The sequence below is a fragment of the Octopus bimaculoides genome, chromosome 9, assembly GCF_001194135.2.
Source record: "Octopus bimaculoides isolate UCB-OBI-ISO-001 chromosome 9, ASM119413v2, whole genome shotgun sequence".
NCBI lineage: Eukaryota > Metazoa > Mollusca > Cephalopoda > Octopoda > Octopodidae > Octopus > Octopus bimaculoides.
The window spans coordinates 11,202,915-11,208,892 of record NC_068989.1 but is presented as its reverse complement, the minus strand read 5'-3'; the positions used below and the strand labels follow the sequence as shown (position 1 = coordinate 11,208,892).

The window sequence follows — 5,978 nt, the reverse complement described above, 5'->3', positions numbered from 1 at the left end:
TATATATATATATATATATATATATATTTTTAAACCTGGTACTTATTCTATCAGTCTCTCTTGCCAAACTGCTAAGTTGCAGGAACGTAAACACAACAGCACAAGTTTGTCAAGTGATACTGGAGGATAAACACAGACACAAAGTCACACACACACACATAGAGAGAGAGAATTATATACAATGAGCTTCTTTCAGTTTCTGCCTACCAAATCACTCATAAGGCTTTGGTCACCTGAGGGTACAGCAAAAGAAACTTGCCAAAGATGCCACACAGTGAGACTGAACCCAGAACCATGTGGTTGGGAAGCAAGCTTCTTATCGCATAGCCATACCTGCATCTACTTAGAAGAGAATAACTAAATTTGACCAAATATGTTTAAATAATTCAGTTACATTTCTTTTTTTCCTTTATTCTAGAAGAATTTTTTCTCATGTTGATAAAAAGAAACGGAGAACCGTAATCCTTATTAAGACACCAAGAAGTTGATGATAGAAGAGACATCAAAGCAAAGAAAGATTCCAGCAGAACTCCCATCTTAACCAACCAGATGCAAATCAATAATGATGAACTATTTTCAATTAAACACATATCTACAGAATTACAAATACCAAAGGAAGGAAACGATATCTCCAAAACAAAACCCCCAAAAAAAAAGTATGAGGAAAATTAAACATAAATATAAAAAATATTTAAATCTAAAGTTATTCACATGTAAGAAAATTCAAATAAAATAAAAGAGAATATTAACATGTCGGAAAGCTTGTATTATGGGGGTGTAATTTATGAAGCTGAAATATTAGTTAATATATATATATATATATATATATATATATATATATATAATTAGGTATTTTTTTAACAATTAAAAGATAGCAATAATAAGAAAATAAATTAAATTACAACTTACTTTTTCATCATGCATGAGATTTTTACTGAGAAAAACAGACATTTTTTCAAATTTTTTTTTTTTTTTTTTTTTAATATTTGGTATTGCTGGAGAAAGTAACTAAGACCAGTTTGGGTAGAAACAGATTATCACTGGCGACTCCGAAAGTTGGCAAAAAGCAAACAGCTACAAGTCTATGGGATGAGGTTCCGCTGCCAACTGTTATGGCAACAGACCAAAACTGCTGTGGTTGGCCGCACCAACACAACCACATCAACTGGCATCAATGAATGGTAGGCTGTCTATAATCTCAGTTGGAAGAATATATTTTTGAAAGTTTCTAACACTCAATCTCTTTTTGAATCACTCATAGCACCAAAATAAAATATTGCAATAAAAAGTCTGTACACCAGTGCAGATTTAGGAAACAATAATGAACTAACTTTAAAAAGAAAGAATATTTTACTTTAGAGAATCTTTAGTTTGCAGTAGTTCATATCAGGGCTGTGGAGTCGAAACAAAAAACTTTGACTCTTACTCTGACTCCGACTCCTGTACTATTGGCACCTCTGACTCTGATTCCGACTCCATCTCCTCTTTATGTAATTAAGTGATTGTGGTCTACATATCTCATAAAGTATATACATACGCCTGTACTTTGAGTAGGCCTATATGTTAAAATTGGTTTATATTAAAGAATAAAGATATTGTGAGTTGGAGTCAGAATCGGTATAGTTTTACGGACTCCGACTCCAGCTACCCTTTAATTGTTTCCAACTCCGACTCCATTGGTTTGTATGATACACAAGTGACCATTTCATTCTTACAGAGTAAATATTATTCACAACAAGTGTCTTATTTTACCCAAAAAATTCGAAGGGTTTTCCCTGTTAGAAATCTTTTAACCCTTATCTACAACAATAGGAAACGAAAAGGGGAAAATTGAAAGGAAAGTATATTCGAATTTTGCAAACGAATATGTCTTCAGAATATAGAGTCAGAAATAAGTAATGAATTTCAAAGAAACAAAGTATCAAAGAGACTTATAATGAAATATGAATACCAAAAGATAATAATAAACATAATAATAATTATAATAATAATTATAATAATATTGCTAGCTTAGCACTGCATAAGTTGTTGCGTGTGTGGAAAGCAAGACTGGCAGAACAAATATTAGAGTGATAAAAGATTAATTATATCCCCCCCCCCACCCAACACTACACCCACTCCCAGTAATGTAATTTGTTAATAACAAACAGAAACAATGTCTCTTCGGTCATGAATAAGGTGTATCTCTCTCTCTCTCTCTATGTACACACACACACACACACACACACATATATATAAAGTGTTTAAAAGGATTTCACTATAATGCAACACCATCTCAAAGGGAATAGGTGTGAGTAGCTATAAATGTGTATGTACATGAGTGTGTGTGTGTGTGTAGAGAGAGAGAGAGACAGAGAGACAGAGAGACCAGACAGACAGAAAGAGAGAGAGTGTGTGTGTCTGAAGTGTATTTGTATGCATGTGTGTAAGTGTATGTGTATACATGTGTGAGTGTGCATGTATGTATCTGAATGTAGCAACCTCTGTGTGTGTGTGTGTGTCTATGCATGTGAATGTGCATGTATGTATATGAACGTAACAGTGTGAGTATGTGCGTGTATATGTGTGTTGCTGATTAAGACGGTTGATGAACAACTGGCATAGGTGCCATAAGTTCAGAACCAAAAACATGATACAGTAACCCATAGACAGCATACGCATATCTATTACTTTCTTTAGCCTAGCACTGAAAATGAGGCACCATTCCACAACAGTTCCCTGTGTGCTTCAGCACAATCTTCCTTTACTAACATCAGCAGAATGGTTTACAAATTATAGTAGTAGAAAAATGAATAAAAAACATAAGATTCAAACTCATATATTGTGAGTTCAAATCTGCTGTAGTTATATTTTGGGGGATTTTTGAAAGGGACATTTAACTCATGTCTCAATTCACTCACTAACAGATCTATTGAGAAAAATTAGTTGGAGTGCAACAAGGCTTCCGAGTGGGACACTTAACTCTTCGTGTCTCACTTCACTCATGTAACAGATCTATTGAGATCTATCTACTTACTCTTTTACTCTTTTACTTGTTTCAGTCATTTGACTGCGGCCATGCTAGAGCACCGCCTTTAGTCGAGCAAATCGACCCCAGGACTTATTCTTTGTAAGTCTAGCACTTATTCTTTCAGTCTCTTTTTGCCGAACTGCTAAGTTACGGGGACGTAAACACACCAGCGTTGGTTGTCAAGCGATGGTGGGGGGACAAACACAGACATACAAACATATACACACATACATATATATATATACATATATACGATGGGCTTCTTTCAGTTTCCATCTATCAAATCCACTCACAAGGCTTTGGTTGGCCTGAGGCTATAGTAGAAGACACTTGCCCAAGATGCCACGCAGTGGGACTGAATGTGGTTGGTAAGCAAGCTACTTACTACACAGCCACTCCTGCGCCTTGAATATCATTTTTATTTGTTTCAGTCATTTGACTGTGGCCATGCTGGGGCACTACCTCGAAGTATTTTAGTCAAATGAATTAACACCAGTACAAGTTTTTTTTACACCTGGTACTTATTTTATCAGGCTCTTTTATCAAGTTGCTAAGTTATGGGGATGCAGCGACACCAATATTGGGCATCCAACCGAAGAGTCCATGCCAGACCGGACACCAGAGCACAATGCAGTCCTTGGTTCCAGTAGATCCTGTCAAACCAGCCAAGCATGCTGGCATGGAACTTGGACATGAGGCAGTGATGGTGGAGATGCTGGCGAGGAGGATGGAAGGAAGAGGATGATGGTATGGAGAAGGAGGAGGATGGAAGGAAGAGGATGATGGTATGGAGAAGGAGGAGGAGGATAACAAATGAATTGCACCAATTAAAATTAGATATTATTTTGATAAATCTTTAAAACTAGAATTTATCTCAATTTTTTTTATTAAATTGTATCCCTGTATATTAACTAGAGTACATATATGATAGGTTGATACATCACAAGGACTGTTTAGGAGCACCAGGTCTTCTGATTTACAAACTAATACATAATACAGAGCTGCAGAAAACAAAGATTAATAAGGAATTAGCAAAAAGTTTGCTGGTTTGTATCTTGTCATCATCATCATCATCGTTTAACGTCCGCTTTCCATGCTTGGACGATTTGACTGAGGACCGGCGAACCAGATGGCTACACAAGGCTCCAATCTGATTTGGCAGAGTTTCTACAGCTGGATGCCCTTCCTAATGCCAACCACTCCAAGAGTGTAGTGGGTGCTTTTACGTGCCACCAGCACGAAGGCCAGTCAGGCGGTACTGGCAACGGCCACGCTCGAAATGGTGTATTTTACATGCCACCTGCACAAGAACCAGTCCAGCGGCACTGGCAACTATCTTGCTTGAATGTCTTTTCACGTGCCACTGGCACAAGTGCTAGGAAAGCGACGTTGGTAACGATCACGCTGGTGCTATTTACGTGCCGCCGGCACGGAAACCAGACAGCTGGTGCTCTGGCAATGATCACGCTTGGACGGTGCTCTTAGTGTTCCACTGGTACAGATGCCATCACGATTTAGCTTTCGCTTGCGCCAACACCTTTATTATTAGTTTGTTGCTGCCGATGTTTTATAGAAGACCAACAGTCACCCATGCATACCAGCCTCATCTCTCCATGCCACCAATGTTATCCACGGGAAAAGCAAAGGGTAATACAGTTTGGAACCAGTGACAAAGGCCGATACTGCTTGGCACCAGCTGACTGAACTGCAGCAATGTGAAATAAAGTGTCTTGCTCAACATACAAATCGTACAAGTACTACATAATGCAGTCCTATGAATCTTCAGTGTATTCTTCCTTGAAAACCCTATACCAGCAATTCTCAGCAGTGACTCCTAGGGCCACATGTGGCCCTACTTATAGTCTTCTCACAACAAATATAATAAATTTTTCTTCAACTGATTTATGTTTTGGTTTCTTGGGTGCGTCTCTCCCTCCATCCCCCACCTCCAAATCGAGATTTTGAATCTGGCCCGGATATTAAAAAGGTTCAGAACCACTGCCTCAAACACTAATTTCACTTCCAGGCTCTATCGAAGTAGTCCACCATTCAATAATAGCAAACCTTTTTTTTTTTTTTTTTCTATCTTGCTGTTGTTGAGTCAACAGGCGCAGGAGTGGCTGTGTGGTAAGTAGCTTGCTTACCAACCACATGGTTCCGGGTTCAGTCCCACTGCGTGGCACCTTGGGCAAGTGTCTTCTATTATAGCCTCGAGCCGACCAAAGTCTTGTGAGTGGATTTGGTACATGGAAACTGAAAGAAGCCAGCCATATATGTGTGTGTGTGTATGTTCATGCGTCTGTGCTTGTCCCCACACCATCGCTTGACAACTGATGTTGGTGTGTTTACGTCCCCGTAACTTAGCGATTCGGCAAAAGAGACCAATAGAATAAGTACTAGGCTTCCAAAGAATTTGTCCTGGTGTCGATTTGCTCGACTAAAGGTGGTGCTCCAGCATGGCCGCAGTCAAATGACTGAAACAAGTAAAGAGAATAAGCTTGGACAGTATTGATGAAATAAAGTTTCTAAATGAAAATCGACCGAAAGTGCCACATATCAAACTATCGGACTTGGAGTGGTGCTTGTGTCATCGAAAAAATAGGTTGAAAAATAATAAAAGAAAGAAATCATTGGATTATAACTTTGAGAAAACAACTTGAGAAAGAGAGAGAGAGAGAGAGAGAAAGAGAGAGAGAGAGAGAGAGAGAGAGAGACAGAGGTGGGGGTGACACATGTAAATAGTTTTGATTGTGAAGTAACATTAGTGATAGTAGTAGATTTCTGGAAGTATGGTTGTAAACTACGTTGCTGTCCTACTTAACAATTCAAGCAGCCCATATACAAAGAATGCTGCAGTCAAAAACCATAAATGAATATTAAAAAAAAAATGTACAGTGCTGTTAGATACAATACAATCACTTTCTTTATATATATATATATATATATATATATATATATATATATATAT

At 38.0% G+C, this 5,978-nt stretch overlaps 1 protein-coding gene and 1 long non-coding RNA gene across 8 annotated transcripts in view; one reads left to right on the top strand and one right to left on the bottom strand.

The window, feature by feature from the left end:
• LOC128248696 (uncharacterized) overlaps positions 1 to 712 on the top strand; it is a 36,491-nt gene extending 35,779 nt beyond the window's left edge. For all 3 annotated transcript variants that reach the window (XR_008264862.1, XR_008264861.1, XR_008264860.1), the window contains exon 3: positions 419 to 712. This is a non-coding gene — a long non-coding RNA (uncharacterized LOC128248696). The remainder of the gene's footprint in view (positions 1 to 418) is intronic.
• Positions 1 to 5,978, bottom strand: part of LOC106879997 (uncharacterized) — a 320,939-nt gene that overhangs the window by 231,903 nt on the left and 83,058 nt on the right. The gene's annotated exons all lie outside the window — the stretch shown is intronic.